This window comes from Castor canadensis, chromosome 10 (assembly GCF_047511655.1).
Source record: "Castor canadensis chromosome 10, mCasCan1.hap1v2, whole genome shotgun sequence".
NCBI classification, from domain to species: domain Eukaryota; kingdom Metazoa; phylum Chordata; class Mammalia; order Rodentia; family Castoridae; genus Castor; species Castor canadensis.
Window position 1 is genome coordinate 29,923,297 of NC_133395.1, and position 18,290 is coordinate 29,941,586.

General features: G+C 37.4%; 1 long non-coding RNA gene across 2 annotated transcripts in view; it reads right to left on the bottom strand.

The window, feature by feature from the left end:
• LOC141411444 (uncharacterized) overlaps positions 1-14,940 on the bottom strand; it is a 203,911-nt gene extending 188,971 nt beyond the window's left edge. For both annotated transcript variants that reach the window (XR_012436192.1, XR_012436191.1), the window contains exons 1-2: positions 14,844-14,940; positions 13,163-13,235 (exon numbers count right to left, since the gene is read on the bottom strand). This is a non-coding gene — a long non-coding RNA (uncharacterized lncRNA). The remainder of the gene's footprint in view (positions 1-13,162; positions 13,236-14,843) is intronic.
• Between the last annotated feature and the right edge of the window lie 3,350 nt (positions 14,941-18,290).

Below are 18,290 nucleotides of genomic sequence, written 5' to 3' on the forward strand. Positions count from 1 at the left end.
CACACATGTAATTCCAGTTACTAGGGAAGCAGAGATAGGAGAATTGTAATTTGAGGCCAGCCTGGACAAAAAGTTAGCAAGACTCTATCTCAAAGAACGAGCGAGGCACGTGGCACTCACCTGCGGTCCCAGCTATGTGAAAAGCATAGGAAGGATGATCGTGGTCCAAAGCTGACCTCAAGCAAAGGTACAAGGCCCTATCTGAAATCACAAGGGAATGGGGCAGGGAGAGCTCAAGTGGTAGAGCATCTGCCTAGCAAGCACAAGCTTCTGTGTTCAAGCCCCAGCACCACCGAAAAAGAGTAAAATATAAGTAGCTGAGACAATGCATGTATTAATTAGCTTGATTTAGCCATTCCACAATCTATACGTATGTGAAACCATCATGTTAAACAAAGTTAGTATATACAATTTTTATTTCTGAATTGAAAGAGAAAGAAGGAAAGAAGAAAAAAAGAAAGAGAAATACTGCCCAAACTTGAGCAGTAAGGTGTCACCCTGTGACTCATTCCACCAATGACAGAATGTAGGTAAATATTATATATGCCCATTCTAGATCTCAATCCTTAACATTCTGCCTTTTCCTCTGTCTGACAGCCAGACGCACAAACTCCAGTGGGAAACTCCCAAGCTCTACAATATGGCAGAGGCACTAAAAGGAATTAATTACTATACAGCTTAGGTCCCTGTATAATACTTTAGAATAAGGCCCTTCACTGTGGCAAACTATTATTAATTGACACTTAAGGAAGAAGTACAGCTTTACTGTATTGAGGTATTGAGATTTGGGAAATTCTAGTTTAAAGTTGTGCCTTCCCTAATTAAATTGGTATCTGAAGTGAGGAGCTATGATGATAAACACCAAAAATACCAGTTGTTGCCTTTGCATTTGGAAACCAAGAAATAAAGAAACAGCTGCCAAAGGTTATTAGCCTTGCCCATTTCACCCTCCTTGCTGGCATTGAGGAAAGGACTTGAACACATACTTATTCAAATTTCCACTCCAGTGTCTATGTTCTTTTACTCCATTTGGAAGATGCATTCTTTCTACTTTATCTAGAAATTCCTACATATCTTTAAACCTAGTTCAAATGTTACTTTCTCTGTGAAATTTCCCTGATCCTCTAAGTGGAGTTCTATCTCTTCTTCACACTCACATAGCATCTTTAATTCCTGATGTTATTGTATTTCAACATTTTGTTTATTTATCTCCCTCTATACAGTAAGGTCTTTAAGGACAGAACATTCTCTTCTGTATTCTTGCATCCCAGAGTCGTGGTATAACAGATACATTTATTGCATCACTAAATTCATAAAATCACTGATATAAGAATGTAGCCAGGAAGAGCAAAAGCAGTAGAATTCAGCTTAGTAGCAGAGTGATCAAAAACATGCTAAGCTCGGTCAAAAGACTTGACAATGTAACTAACTCCTGGAGCAATGAGCAAAGCATCTCAAACTCCCTAGCTCATAGGCTCACTAGAACAAATTTATTTTTCCAACTCCAAATTCTAGATATTACCCAGACATATTCTTCCCATATGAAAAAGGTATGGGAAGCAGGACACATGAAACAGTTTTTTATGGTCAACAGCAGACTCTGCACAGAATTTCTTTGGATTCTGCTGTGGTCTAACTGTGGTTAGTTTTTTCTTTTCTCACACATTAGTAGTAGCAAGCCCTACATTTTCACGAACATGACTTTTTTATTTTGTCTGTCTGATCACTGTCCAGCTTCCAAATTAGCAAGATCTTCTGCAAAGGTTTTGCCATTTCACTGATAGTTCCTTCTGAATATGTAAACAGAAATATGTTGGCTTTAGGAATAATTATTCCTAAACCAGAAGTTAGCTGCTTCATAAGAAATATCTTATTCATAGCAGAAAATTGCCAGTGATATTTGGCTTGGTTTAGCCCAAGTCAGAAAGGGGATCCAAATTTGTCATATCTGATACTTGCCCAAGCTCCTATTCAAAGAGCAGAAAACATATGCACGCTATCAAGTCATTATCTCATTACTGCCATCAGTTCTAAGTGTGTGCTGGACACGTTTGCCTACCCTTAGCCTGAGGAAAAAACCTAAAAGCCAATAATATCAGACTGTGGGAAAATAGTAAAAGCTAGACTGTGGTAAGATTAAGATTCAAATGTATATGCAAGCAAGTTTAGAAATGTCGAAGAAAATTGGCCTGATGAGCAAGTTTGATTTTACACTCCTTTAATATATTTAGAAGTTTTAATACAAACATATAAATATATTGGTTTTTCAGAAGGGCCTGATAAATCTGCAAGCCTGATAGAAAAATTATTTTACAAAGTTCATGGTCACCATGGATTATAGTTAGAAATGGATGCTGACGTCCCTTTATCTCTAGGAAAAAAACTTCATCTTCTTTCCTTTTAATTTGAAGATGATTTTTAAAAAATCAATTTAAGGGCAACAAATGCTAGCTAATTTTTTAGGTGTCTTACCTGTCCTCACCCCTCCCTTGTGTGCTCTCGCTTTTGTTATGTGCTCAAAGTCCAATCCCATTGTTGTGTTTGCCCTTGATCTAATGTCCACATATGAGGGAGAACATACGATTTTTGGTCTTTTGGGCCAGACTAACCTCACTCAGAATGATGTTCTCCAATTCCATCCATTTACCAGCGAATGATAACATTTCATTCTTCTTCATGGCTGCATAAAATTCCATTGTGTATAGATACCACATTTTCTTAATCCATTCGTCAGTGCTGGGGCATCTTGGCTGTTTCCATAACTTGGCTATTGTGAATAGTGCCACAATAAACATGGGTGTGCAGGTGAGAAGCTCAATCCATGTGGAAGATCCTGGAGGATGAGATACCATGTGGAACAAGAGGAAGGCCAAGCAGCAATCAAGTCAGTGAGTGGAGAAACATCTTGTAAGTGTATTCTCCAGCTCTAAATGCCTCAGTTGATTCTACAAGTGGATGAGGGACAAGCTGCCTATCTGAGTCTTGCTGAAATTCCTAAACCAGAAAATCTTGAACAAAATTATATGGCTTCATTTCATTTTGTTACATTTTATAGTGATTTGTCATACAGCAATAGATCAATCAGAACAGAATTTGGTACCTGAATTGAGGTATGATTACAAAAAAGTACTTAAAGTATGTGACATTAACATTGGGACCAAGAAGTAAGCAAAAGCTAGAAGAGTTTCTTCAGCTTAAAGGAGGAAATGGGTACTAGAGACTGAAGTAAAAGGCTATTCCTATTTTGCAGTGGTGAAACTTTGTCAGCACCATGTTTCCCTGTAATTTGCACAAAAGAAAACATAGCAAAAGAAATGATGGACTTCCAGGAAGCAGATGCTAAAAGCAAAACATTTTCTTGTAGTTGTATATGATAAAGTATAAACAGTAAGATGTGAACCAAGAAGAAAAAAAGAACTGTTCAGCTCTCGAGTAAAATTGAGGAAGATATTAAGGAGCCAGTACTTGCTGGATTTGAAAAATAAAACTGTTCTAGTTTTATCAGGTAGCAAAACAGTCTCAAAATAAGAAACATCATCTTCAGGTACTAACAGTAAGTACTGAATCAGGTTTCAGGGAGATAGCTGTGAGACTCATTTTTTTTTTCATTTTTCTTTTATTATTCATATGTGCATACAAGGCTTGGTTCATTTCTCCCCCCTGCCCCCACCCCCTCCCTTACCACCCACTCCTCCCCCTCCCTCTCCCCCCCTCAATACCCAGCAGAAACTATTTTGCCCTTATTTCTTATTTTGTTGTAGAGAGAGTATAAGCAATAACAGGAAGGAACAAGGGTTTTTGCTGGTTGAGATAAGGATAGCTATACAGGGCATTGACCTGTGAAATTCATTTGAAGTATGTAGTTTGGTTTCTCTCACCCAGACAAAAAGTGTCTTTAAATATTCTAAGGGCATTTGACATTTGGCCCAAAGCATTCTGACTTAGTCCTAAGTAAAAAAAAATAAAGAAACATGGTCTGGCTTTAGACTAATGGAGTAGACTATAATTTGATATATACAAACACAAAAAAACTAAAATAGACCTACCTAATGGAGTAGATTATAATTTGATAACAATAAACATAAATAGCTAAAAATAGACTTACCTTATGACCCTGATAGACCATTCTTGTGTATACATTTAAAAGAGTGTAAATCAACATACAACAGAGTATACCTGCACAGTCATGTTCATCCTAGCACTGTTCACAATAGCTGTGGAATCAGTCCAGGCTCCCAATAAACTATGAATGGAAAGGAAAATGTGTAACAATAATAATACTAAAAGATATGAGTATAACAGAGGGAATTTTGTGGGAGAAATTAGTGGGACTAAAAAAGGGGAAAGGAGAGAATATGGGGGTGTGTGAAGAGGTTCAAAGTGTATAATATGTGTATATGTATGTACACATATATTAATACATATGAAATAAAAATACACATGAAGATAGCATGATGAAACCCATCAAAAATTGTTTGAAAAGGGAAAGGAGGAGGAAAGAAGGTTAAGGGAATAATATGAAGTGGGTGAATTTACTCAAGTACCCTGTACACAACCATGAAATTTACACAATGAAATTCCCTTGTATTATCATTGATTCCTGAAATTTAAAAAATCATATTTATTTGAACTGAGAGGAGGAAAAGAGATTGCAAAGTGAAAAGAGCCCTTTGGATACTTTAATTTCTTTGGGAAGAAAGCAAAACTACTAGCGACCATTACTTATGGAAAAAAGACGAACTTATGGCCAGAGCCAAGAATCCAGAGAGCAGAGCAAATAGCCACAGAGAATCATTCTCAAAAAGCACGACTGGGCCCGCATCAAGGAGGGCCACACAGACCCAGCTGGATTTCATAATTGCTGTTTACCAATACCTACTTATGTGGTTTCTGCTTCCCTCTTTTTGAACCCGAGAGTCTATTGTGGTTATGCTATGCCTGTTCTACCATCTTCTGGTGGGCATTGGGTGGAAGAGTCAGAAAACTTTTGTCTGCAGTTCACAGTTCCTCAAACCGGTAGGAATTGTATTCAGGGAAACTCGCCAAATGAATTTATTCACATCTGGATCTAATTTAGCAGATCAGATCCTACACTTCAAGTCAATGCTGAAAACCGATGAGATCTGGGGTTTACGATACATGAATGTAGTATGTGTTTGGAAGGAATGTAAGCAATTTGTGGCCAAAAGCCAAACTACAAAAGATTAAAGTTGTCCACAAATCCTTTGTACTTCTCCCATTGAAACTTGACTGGCCTTACTGACTTACTTAGCCTATAGGATTCAGTAGAGGTGGATACTTGGACTTCTGAGTTGAGATTACATAAAGCCTTACAGCCACTTTCAGAGCCTATTGGAACACTATTTTCTGACATCCCTAAGCTACCATCTTAAAGCCACCTTGGTGTGAGAAGTACAACTCATCTGCAGAGGCCCTGGAAGATGGGTGCCTAGCTCCACTGGAGCTGCTATTACAAAATACCATAAAGTAGGATATTTGAAAAATAGAAATTTGTTTTCCACAGCTCTTCAAGCTAGGACTTCCAAGGTCAAGGTGCCAGCAGATGTGGTGTCTTGGGAGGGTCTGCTTCTTTGTTTGCATTTTCACCTGGTGAAGAGCAGAAGAAAAGATTTCCTGTGTCTACTTCTTATTCTATAGGGCATTAGTCCTGTTTATAAGGGTTCCACCCTCTTGACCTAATTACCTTCTTAAGTCCCTGTCTCCAAATGTATTTTAGAATTTCAGCATATGAATTTTAACAAGATGTCATCTAGAGAGAGAAAAGGCTAAAAATCACTGAAGGAACAAATACATTGATAAAGAAGCTAGTTTAGAGGTAGATGTTGTAACCTGAGTGGCCTTGGATTACACTACATGAAGCCATTCCCAAGTTCCTGATCTACATTATTGAGAGGAAACCAGGAAGAAAATAATTTTAACCTACTATGCTATGATAGTTATACACCAATAAATAGCCAGAACATTTTCCTTGCTTGTTTTTCCACCATATTCCCTTCAAAGTTGAAAACTTTCTCTTTTCAAATTATTCCCATAAATTCAAGTTTTAGGTTCCAATATAATATGAAGACATGCACATCTAGAATTGCTCTAATTACAGAACTTATTTTGTAAATACTGTTTATCCTTTCACATTAATCATTTATAAAATACTTAACCACAAACATGAGTGCTTATTATTTCATTCTTTCAAAATATGCTGCCAATATTGAATTCATAATAATTGTAATCAGTTCTGTACTTTTAAATTTTTTATTTTTGAATTGATATACATTAATAACACAAGGGAATTTCATTGTGATAGTTCCACACATGTACTTTGAACAAGTTCATCCCCTCCATTATATTCCCATTCCCCTACCATCCTGACTCCCTTTTTCAGTGTTTATTTATGTACTTTGATCCTCTTCACCCCTCAGCATCCTTTCATCCCCCCAAACCCTCCCACACAGACATTCTCCCTTTTACATTCATGTCCCACTATCATCATCATCATTTTAGGTCTAGGTTCTACAAATGAGGAAATACAGGTTATACTGGGCTTTTTATTTTTTAACCATGGTATATAGTGTATGTTATCCATTAGCTGACAAATGCTGCTTTTTCTTATTCTTTTTGACAAAAGCTGATAAAATTTCAATGTACTGTATTACTATGTTGGTCAGGTAATTTGCTATTTGGCTTAAAAAGTACAAATTCATCATTCCAGCTGACTATTGCAACTGAAATTTAGCTTCCATATGGTAAGGAAGCCCACACCACAAAGAGACTACCATTAGCCAGTAGGACTGAGGACTAACTGAAGAATCGGTAAGGCTGCTATGTGCCTCTCATTTTCCTTCCCTCACTACCCATTACAAATAAGAATGTCTATAGCAGTTATTCTGTGTGTGACCTAAATTACAGATAATCCTGAATTTAACTCACAGATATTCTGACCAGGAGGAAAGAACACAAAGAGCTATACTGGTAATTCATACCCACAGAGCCTTTTCAGACATGGACCTCATTCTAACAGTGACATTCTGGACCTTATGTCTGAGTCTGATGTTGAAAGGAAATGGATTTTTGAAGTATAGAGGAAGGGTGAATGCATTTTACTATTATATTATGATAGCCAGAGGGCTGGTAGTAGACATTGTATTTTCCAAAAATAGTCATAGCAATATTTTCAGTCCAAAATACTCTTCCAGAAATTGTTACTCCTCCATCAAATGGTGAAAGAGGTGAAGTCTCTTTCTAGTCCATTTGAAATTAGGAAAACTTTTGTGATTGCCTGAATGAATAAAATGTGGCAGATGTGGTGCCTGTATGACTTTAGAGGTTAGGCATAAAAGTCATTGTAGCTTCCATTTCTCTCCCCTTCCCTCTCCCTTCCTCCCCCTCTCCTTTTCTCCCTCTCTCCCTCTCTTCTCTCTCTCTTTCTCTTCTATTCTCTCTCCTCTTCTTCCCTTCCTTCTTTCCTCCTTTCCTTCCTCTCCTCCTATATCCATCCTTTCCTCCCTCTCTTTCTCCCTCTCTCTTCTCTCTCCTTTTTTATTTCCTAAGAGAGAAGCTTGCCTGCTTGCCCTTAGAACCCAGTTACTTTGTTGTGAGGAAGCCCAGGCCACATAGAAAGGCCCAGGATTATTCATTTGACAATAGTTGTATTCACATGATCAGTCAACAACCATTACTGACCATTGGATATGTGGATAAACAAACTTCATATGATTTCAGCCTCCAGACATCAAGCTGCCCAACTGGTCCAAGTGGGAGAGAGACAAACTCTCTGTATTGAACTGTACCAAGAACAAAGTACATCTTGTCATTGTTTTGAACATTAAGTTTGGGGACCATCAAAAAAAAAGAACCTATTTTTCCTCTTCCCATATGAAATATGCAAAAGTTTCCATTACAACTTAGGCACTACTTCTTATTAATGAAAAATTAAATATTCTATGTGGATTACTTATTCCAGAAATCTGTGAGGATCTCCTACTAGGATAATCTCACAGTCCTTGCCAGAACTGAAAAAGAATATTTCTGTCTTTGAAAATAAGATGCTCTCTGTTTATTAGTAAATGTTATCAGATTTCTAACAGGTTGGATCTAGAGCTCAGAATGTCACAGTGTAATGTCAGTCTCATCCCATGTCCCAACACATGTACCACAACTCCTTGAATCCTATCCACAATGGAAAGCATATTCACTCAAATCAGTCACACTGTATTTATTGTGACTGCGATGTGTGAAGTATTGTTCTATAGGCTGAGCATACATCAACAACAAATAGGATAAAAGATCTCCTGCCCTCTTGGGTCTTATATTCTCTTCTGGGGAAAACACATGCATGGCAAATGATACAGTGTGCTAGAAGTGATAATGCTGTCAAGAAAATGAAGCAAGAAAGGGAAATAGGAGTTTGGGGTGGGAAAAATATTAAATATGAGAAGTTCACATATAAGCAAAGACATGGTGAGGTAAGTGAGTGAGCCATTAAGACATCTCAGAGGAGAACCTTCCTGGGCAAAGACCAGAAGGAAGAAGTTTTCCTGGTGTTTTCCAGCATATATGGTAAACTGAGATGTAGTTCGAGTAACTTCATGAAGGAGGAAGATCACCGAGGACCTGAAATAATCATAAGTGAAGGTCTTTTGTTACAGCTCTACTCAATATCCCCAATGGTGAGAACAAAAACACTTATTCCAGGAACAAGGTGAGGCTGTGCCTCAGATCTCCTGGGTCAGCTCCCTGGAGTTCTGAGCACTCTGGGAAGGTGATGGTTATGGGGGTGAAACTGAAAGACCCGAACCTAAGCAGCTCTACGACAAACTTCCCTACCCAGGGAACAGGGCAATAAATATAAATAAAGTATTTCTAGAAAATAAAGTATTGCTGGGAGCCAAAATCATTTTGCTGTGTGAACATCCCTTCTCCTTTCCTATATAACACCTCCTCTATACTCACCTCACTCACAGAAAAATAAAGACAATTTGTAAAGTTCTTCTTATCTGACACAATCTCCAGTTTACTGAAATATTATAATACTGCCAATATTTTTTCAACATTACTTGAAAGTAGATTATTCACTGATGCTCCATGATTTCTGAATGCATTAATGTTAGTACTGCTTACTAATAAGGACATTCTCCTACACAAATCTCAATGTCACTACCCAAATAATGAAAATAACACAGATACATATCTACATGTCACTCTCAGGCCCAGTCAAGCCTCACCAATGAAGGAACAGTATGTTCTTTTAGTATTTATTGGATGCTATTGTTCTTTCCTAGGCTCTATTCTAGCCATCATTTTAGGTAGCTGCAATAGTACAATAGTGAACAAAAATAGATGAAGATCTCTGCTCTCATGCAGCTTACATTCCAGAGGATGGATGGAAAAGAACAGATAATTAAAATTTTTAAAATTTAAATGATCACGGTGGTAGAGCAGGTTGTTACTAAAACTTGGTAGCCAGGTTGGCTTCACTGAGAGGGTAGCATTGTAGCAAGATTTAAAGTAAACAAGGCATTTCACCATGCCTGGAATGTTCCAGGCAGGTCTGAGCAGAGTGCAATAAGTGAAGGGTGAGCCATAGGAGATGAGGTCAGAGTGGCAAAGACTTTTAGGTCTTCCTGAGGAATTCCTCTTTGGTTAAATGTGAAATCAGGAGCCACAGCAGAATTTTTAGCCAAGAGGTAACATCAGTTGAAGCCAGACTTAGTGGCTGCTAGGTTGAGAAAGAGACTGTGAGAAAGCGAAGGTTGATACAGGAAGACTAGTTAAAGGCAATTATAGAGGGGAAATAAGAGATTGTGGGCCCTTGTCAATGGTGCCAGCCATGGATAAAAGAAAAGTATTCATTCTGAGTAGTTTTAATGAATAAAAAAGAAAATACTATCCAAGAGAGGGATGACTCATGAGTGACAAAGACCTTTAAGTTGGTAGCAAAACTTGATAGAGAGATCCCAAGGAGGATGAATGCCACCAAATGAGTGGCCTCAATGAAACATGAAATGTGAGTCTCCACTAAAGCAAGCACTGGTGCAGCAGTGAGCTGGCCCAGATTGTTCCAGAACACCAGACATTGTAACAGAGAAACCAGACACATGCAGCTTTTGAAATTTTTATCCTAAATGCCTTGCTAAAACTAATTATGTAATTTGGAAGGTCTGGCCTGACTGTTCTTTATCTTGAATTCTGTATCTAAAATTCAAGCTCTCCAATGACAAAACTTAAACTTCACTGTGTTATTTTTGTATTTGATATTTTCCACTTTCACTCTAGCCAAAACAGTAGAAGTATAGAGAAAACCAAAAAATTAAAGACCAGGAGAAATTGCAAACCAGAAATTGAAAAATATTATAGAAAGCCTCTTTTTTTTTGTTTTGTTTAGTACCACGTTCTAACTCAGGGTTTTGCACTTAATACTCTACCTCTTGGGTCATGCCTCCAGCCTTTTTTTTTTTTTTTTTGCTTTAATTTATTTTTTAGGTAGGGTCTTATGCTTTTGCCCAGAGATGACCTCAGACTGCAATCCTCCTACCAACACCTCCCACATAGTTTGGGATTATAGGTGTGGACCACCATGCCCAGCTAGAAAGTTTCTTTTAACAGATGAAAAGTTCAAGAAAATCTAATTTTTTGCAAATTTTACTTAAATGAAATAGATTATACACAAGGGGGAAATAACTAAGTGGCTTTATTCTCATCTTTAGAATGAACATTTTCCAAGCAGAATACTCTTTTCTGTATTTTTCCTCCCTCCATAGCCACTCAGCTGTGCAGTCCTATGTTAGCATTTCTTTAAATAATATTTTCTGGAACACTTTTTCCACTCCTAAGTATCTTCCTTAATGCCATTGCTCTCCTCTTTCCTCTCAATATGCAGATGGAGTTCCAGATGTGACTTTCTGCATCTTTTCTTCTCCCTTCCTCCTGCCTGCCAAATTCATCTAATACATTATCATGAAGTCACTACCCTGCTCTGAAACCTTCTATAATTCCCCAGTGCTTGCAGAATGAAGCCCCTGGTTGTTACCTGCTGACTCACTTGCTGAATTCCAAAACAAGTTTTTCATTCAAGATAGAAGGCTTCTCATGTTCTAAAGGGAGTCAAAAGTAGAAAAGCAAGAAAATAGAAGCGTTTACTTTCACAGCTATGGCAAAGAATTTGGAGGAGAATAACCTTGTAAGAAAATATCAGTCTTCATGAAGGTTCTTTTAGAAGGCATTCCATGTCATGAGGAACATTCTTGTCTATTCTTTCCACCTTTGATTATAAAGCATTGAAAATCATAATCCCTGATTTACAGTCCAATTGGTCCCCTGACCTTATTTTTTAAGGCACATGTTATAAATTAAGATTCCATTCTTGGGCTGGGACATAACATAAAAATAGCAAAATTGATCAGAAAATAAACTTTAAAAAATACACAAAATTTGCTTTTGCAAACATTAAAAATGTAAAACAAATATTTAATGTCAATTCTTAAATGTTCCTTTGGGAAATATTGTTCTTTTTGTGGTCTAGACAAGTTAACATGTCCTAAAATGTAAGAGTAAAAGGTTTAACATAGAGCTATTTTGGTCTCCATTTCAGCTGAGGTCTTAATACTAGGAAGTGCCAATTATTCTGACCTTCAAAAATATAATTCCTATCACTTATGCAGTATCAGCAAAGGAAGTGACTGATAATCTGTTTGCTACACTGATCCTTCAAATCAACTATTCATGATTTAAAAGATTAAAATTCAAGAGACAAAGAGAGTTGAAAATTAGGATATCTTGAGAGACAATTGTAGCTATGTGAGTCTCCATCCATCCCTATTTTGTAAGTGGAAAAGGATTGTGGTGTCATCTCTTCAATACTAATTAAAAAGCTTCTAAGGAGATCATTCAGAGAACTTGAAATATGTACCCTGAAGGTTGAGGGGCAGAATAGAGTGTGTCTAATTCATACCTGAGTAAACTAGAGGACAGGAGCCTGCTAGGGCAACAGAGTACAAGCTAGTTTGAAAAGTAATATCATTCTTATAGACAGAACATCTCAAATGTACATTTCTCATATACTCATTCTTGAGCAATCAGATAGACTAGAAGTCATCTTAAATCCCATGCCTCTGAGAGGGACAAAGAAACATCAACAGAAAGATGCCAGAGCAACTGCTAAAATTTTCAGAAAATGGTGACTGAATCTTAAGTGAGCATAACAGAGGATGTATTCACCCACATCAAGGAAATTGAATGTATAAGATCTGATGCAAAGCCAGGGGATAATAGGTGTTTTCAAAGAACCTAGAAACACTGAGATCCTGTGATAGTCAAAATAAACATTTATCATGTCAGGGATATCCAAGAATGACTCCTTCTTCCATCTACCTCACCTTCCTGCCTTCATTTAATGCTAGAGAAATCAGTCCAGTGATGAGGAGAGAGAATTAGCTACATTAGGTATAGACATGGAGAAGGTAGTTACCTTATCCCACTGATTTGATTAGCTGCATTTCTGCACTTAGATGGTGATTAAAAGTGACTAGAAAGATTTGCATTATTGAAAGAGACCAAAAAGCCATGTGTCTACCTTTCATTGGAAAATAAGAAAACAATTATTATTATTAATGTTAACTGCATTAAACATTAGGGCCAATTGTCTTGAAATTTCATTGCCAATGTTCATGAATGGTAAATGTTCATGGTGGGACATTTCTTATGCAATTTATCAAAAATCTTTACTTCAAAAAGTCTCTTGTTCTTCCATTTGAATAAGATCTACACATTTCAAGGATAAATATTTTGTAGTTGATAGTCAAGTTGTAATTACAGACATTTATAACACAAAGATTTGTGTGCCATAAAATTAAGGAAAATTCCTGGTGACCTAAAAACAGTTATTTTGAAGTATTTCAATTGTGAATGGTCATGCAATGAATTCAAGATTCAGAACTTACGAAGTTATTTTTTCATCGCTTCTGAATAGCGATTTGTTTCCCTGCATGTGTCTGAACATGCAAGAGCAAAATCTGCTAAGTTTATCTTTACTTTAAGAAAATTCTCCTTGAGTCTGGAAATACAAACCTTAGAGACTGGATTATTGCCACTTTAAACCTTGCTAACTGTAAAATGAATCTTGTCTTAATAGCCTTTTAGTGTAACTTACCTTGAGTTATGGCAGCTCCACATCTCTATCCCAACTGTAAGAAACTTCGATCATCATTTGGAACAAAAGGTACCTGCATGACAAATGTGTTCAGAAGGCCAGAAGAAGGTCAGTGATCATTCCTTTTACTACTGAATTTGTTATGATATTTAGTAAATATCTACTAAATGAGAAGATAATTGAGATGCATTGAGATGTGAGGGTATTAAACATAATTCTGCATACTAGTTTGGTTTTCACTTAATAGCTGTCATCCACCTTACCAAGTAAAAGATAGAATTGTTTTCACTCTGAGAACATCTTAAAAGATAAATATACTTGTACAAATATGAATATTTATTAAATATTCCACCTTATTGGCAGGTTTATTACACATGGTTTTGACCAAGCATGTTCAAAAACAGTAATAAATAAAAAACAAAAGATTTCTAAAACAAAATTTTTTAATTACCACATGTGGATTATGCAGCTGAGTTGATGTGGAAAAACTCTTGGTAAGTCCTGTGTTATTGTTAGTTATGTTTAGATCATTGTATAATCTGTCGAGTGTTTCCCTGCCCTAAATTTCATAAAGCTATTCCTGCCAAAAAGCAAGTGATACCCCAAAAGCAATCCTCCAAAGCCAAATTAAGCATGTAATATGCTTAATTTAAGTGATAAAGTGAAATTTTTACATTTGTTGAAAGGCATTATGTTTTTAGCAGAAGTTAGGTGGTGCTATGGGAAAAATTGAATCAAGAATCTGCAGTATTCAATATAAAGAATATGAAATAAGATCTTGCTTTTAGTGAGCAGTATTAATGTGTACAACAGTAATTTTGTGACCATAATATATCCTACACCATATGATTTCAAGTTATGGATGCTCAGACCTACTGTACATTCAGTATAGGTAAGTTTGAGTAATTTTTTAGTACTGGACTCTGCAGCCTCTGCATTCATGGTTTTTCCTCATTGGCCATCTCCGTGAAACCATTTACCTGTGGATCCCAGGGTCTACTACACCATTATATCTGGAATTTGTGTAGCATGTTTACTAAGCTATAATATCTATAAGAGAAGGGACTCTTTATTTTCTTAGCCATCCAAAGCCATATGAACAGTTCACTGTGCTAGGCTTCACTATAGGAGTGAATAAACAATCTAACTGTAATACAATTCAAACAGAAAATAGTAGGAGATAAAGATAGATAGAAAAATATGGCTTAATTATAAAGGTATTGCTTTCTACTTCTCATTATCTATCTAATCATGACAGAGTAACAGGAACTGGATTTACCTACCTGCCTTAATAATAATAATAATAATAAAAGCAGACAAAATGAGAAGCAACATGTTTCAGACTTTGACCAGCAGATAGTACAGGACATGATCCTTGAGAAAAAGTAAACAGGTGAGTTCTACAGGTGACTTAGCTGACTCCTAACTCAAATCTACAGAGAGTTTTTCAGTATGGCAGAGGGAAAGGGAGCACAAATAATGCCTGTAGTTTCCCCAAGTAGGACACAGAGTTGAAAATCAGAAGTTTATAACAGCTAGAATTGGTAGTACATATTACCACAGAGAAGAGAAATGCATAGAGACAAAGCAAGCTCAGAAATCTACAGAGGGAAGAAGCTGCTTTGCTTCTTTGAGTACTAAGCAGTATGCAAAGAACTACTAAGATCAGAGAAAGAATCACCTGAAAGGAGCAGGAAAAACCATCTCAGGAGCTCACACAAAGCTAGGAATAGTTTCAGTTTCCACCAGTCGGAATGGAAAGACCTCATAATATGAAGAGAACTGAGGAGTGTCTTCAGAAATATATTGCCTTAGTACTGGTGCCAAATCAGGCATAAACTAGAGGCTACTCCAGACCTGCCTAACAATGCTTTAAAACATGCCTTAAAAGTACCAGACTGATGCTATCCAATTTAATTGCACAGTAGAACAAAGTCCAAACAAATTTAAAAACCAAGGGGAAGAAAATCTAGAATCCAGCACTGCAAAATTCATAATAGCCTTTAATCAAAAATTATATAGCATGCAAAGAAACTAGAAAACACAACCCATGTTCAGGACAAAGTTAAGTAATTCATATAAAGAGTCCTAAGCATGATTTAGTATAATTTGTATTTATTTCTGAAAGGGGAAAGTGTAGGACTCAGGTGTGGGAAATGAAGAATTTCAATGGAAGAAATAGGAAAGATGTGAGAAAATAGAAGCTCTGTTACAAGACTTAGGTAGAAATCTAAAAATGAAGGAAAAACGTCCTGCTTAAGAACTGCTATTTTTGAGGGAGGAAGAGATGAGATCTGTTTTTAATGTATGAACCATGGAGCTCACATGATTATTTGCATATGGCAAGCCATGAAGAAAAAGAAGTTGAAAGGCTCCATTGTTGTTTAATTAGTAACTTGGAAAAGAATGCTATCATAAACCAACAAAAGAAAAGCAGAAGATAAAATCAGCCTTAGATGTGTTGAGCATTAGGTCATTGTAGAGCATATCCAGTAGAAAATGGGCCATGTGAAACAAGAAAAGGAGGGAGGGGGCAAAGCATGCATGAGGTACAACAACTGTAGCCTGGGCTTCCAGTTTCTTTCCGAGAATTAGAATTCTCAAGGCATGTGGCTTTGTTGCTCTCCTATTCATTGCTGAAGCACCTAAGTTAAAACCAAAGATGAACTTTGTTCAAAAGCACAACTCCAAAACTAGGCTTGTTCCATCAGGTAGTGGGAAATCCCATAAGAATTGTTCTTCTGGGATGACTTTTTTTTTTTTGATAACTTTAAATTTTTAATAAGATTTATGAAAGAAATCAACACATAAAATGATGGAAAAAAATCATAAGGAAGACTACTTCAAAAAGGGTGTTCATGCCCAGGACTAGGGAGACTGATGCAGGCATTTCTCCTGAGGCTTGAAAGAGGAGAAGCGGTAGTTCTGAGGAGAGGGAGAGAAGAGCTTTCTAGATAAAGGAAAGGATAAATGCAAAGAGCCCACTCAGGAAAACATATGACATATAGGTAAGAGGATAAAGGTGACCAGTGTGGCTGGAAGCAGAAGCAAAGACACAGGCTCCCCTTAAGGAAGGATTCACAAAAAGTCACTAGTTTTAGTGCATCTCCTACAAGTGTCAAACATCTGAAAGGACATCTGTGCTGGAGAGTGACAGGAGACAATGCCTTCCCCTGTTCTAACCGATGCCACCAGGTGGGGCATTAATGATTGACTGTGATAGGACTTGCTTTTTTTTTTTTTTTTAATTTTGACCTTTTCCTGGGCTAGCAATATGAAGCATCACACACCTTGGGATTCTAGGCAGCAGCTGTGAGCCACAGCTCCTGTCCACCATGTATTCACAAGAAACAACACTAATCTACAGTATACCACGTACGTTGCTAGCACTTTTCGATGCAGGTATTCAACCCTTTATTATACAATAGACTTTGCACAATAAGTGTTCTGAGCATGTTAGGCTCATGTTAGCAGGTACTTAGCTATGCTATGATGTTCTTTAGGTTAGATATATTAAACACGTTTTTTTTTTTTTTTTTGTGGTACTTGGGTTTGAACTCAAGGTCTACACCTTGAGTCACTCCACCAGCCCTATTTTTGTGATGGGTTTTTTGTTTTGTTTTGTTTTGTTTTTTATATTATTCATATGTGCATACAATGCTTAGGTCATTTCTCCCCCCTGCCCCCACCCCCTCCCTTATCACCCACCCCGCCCCCTCTCTCCCCCCCACCCCCTCAATACCCAGCAGAAACTATTTTGCCCTTATCTCTAATTTTGTTGAAGACAGAGTATAAGCAATAATAAGAAGGAACAAGGGTTTTTGTTAGTTGGGATAAGGATAGCTATACAGGGCATTGACTCACATTGATTTCCTGTGCGTGTGTGTTACCTTCTAGGTTAATTCTTCTTTTTTTTTATTTTTTTTTTTTCATTTTTCTTTTATTATTCATATGTGCATACAAGGCTTGGTTTATTTCTCCCCCCTGCCCCCACCCCCTCCCTTACCACCCACTCCACCCCCTCCCGCTCCCCCCCTCAATACCCAGCAGAAACTATTTTGCCCTTATCTCTAATTTTGTTGTAGAGAGAGTATAAGCAATAATAGGAAGGAACAAGGGGTTTTGCTGGTTGAGATAAGGATAGCTATACAGGGCATTGACTCACATTGATTTCCTGTGCGTGGGTGTTACCTTCTAGGTTAATTCTTTTTAATCTAACCTTTTCTCTAGTTCCTGGTCCCCTTTTCCTATTGGCCTCAGTTGCTTTAAGGTATCTGCTTTAGTTTCTCTGCATTAAGGGCAACAAATGCTAGCTAGTTTTTTAGGTGTCTTACCTATCCTCACCCCTCCCTTGTGTGCTCTCGCTTTTATCATGTGCTCACATGATAAAAGGTTAATTCTTCTTGATCTAACCTTTTCTCTAGTTCCTGGTCCCCTTCTCCTGTTGGCCTCAGTTGCTTTTAAGGTATTTGCTTTAGTTTCTCTGCGTTGAGGGCAACAAATGCTAACTAATTTTTTAGGTGTCTTACCTAGTTCTTCTGGTATGACTTTAAAAAATTTTTTTTAAGTAATTTTAATAAAAACAACAAATTTACATCTGTACAATTAGGAGCCAATCAGGAGCAAAGAATAAATTTTCAGACACAATGTTTTCCATAGGAAAGCAAGCAAAAAGTAAGGACCACCGATGGGACAGTGCAACCCCTGTGGCTAGCTCCCTGTTCTCCTGAAGTACTAAGGGCACAGCTTAACACAGTTCAGTGCTCAAGCCTAGAGCCTTCTTTCTTGTGTCCTTCACTTTGGCCTCAGGACCATTGCAATGATCCTTGCTCTTCTGCTCTGGCCCTAGTCAGTATTCCCTGCTTACCTGATCCCCACATGCAGCACTGGCCCCACTGACCAGGTTCTTTGTAGCTATAGGCAGGATCCATCCTGTCTAAGCCTCAAGACCCACTTCTTTTTCAACCTGTGTTCTGCTACTTATTGCCAGTAAGTTGATTATATTCTCAGGGATATACTTCATGTTCTAACCTAGTGCTCCAGAACTCAGCAAACCAGTGAATAAGCATTTACTCTCTGGACTTATGTTTGATTAGCTGCATTACTGGTAGCTAAGTGGAAGACTTAT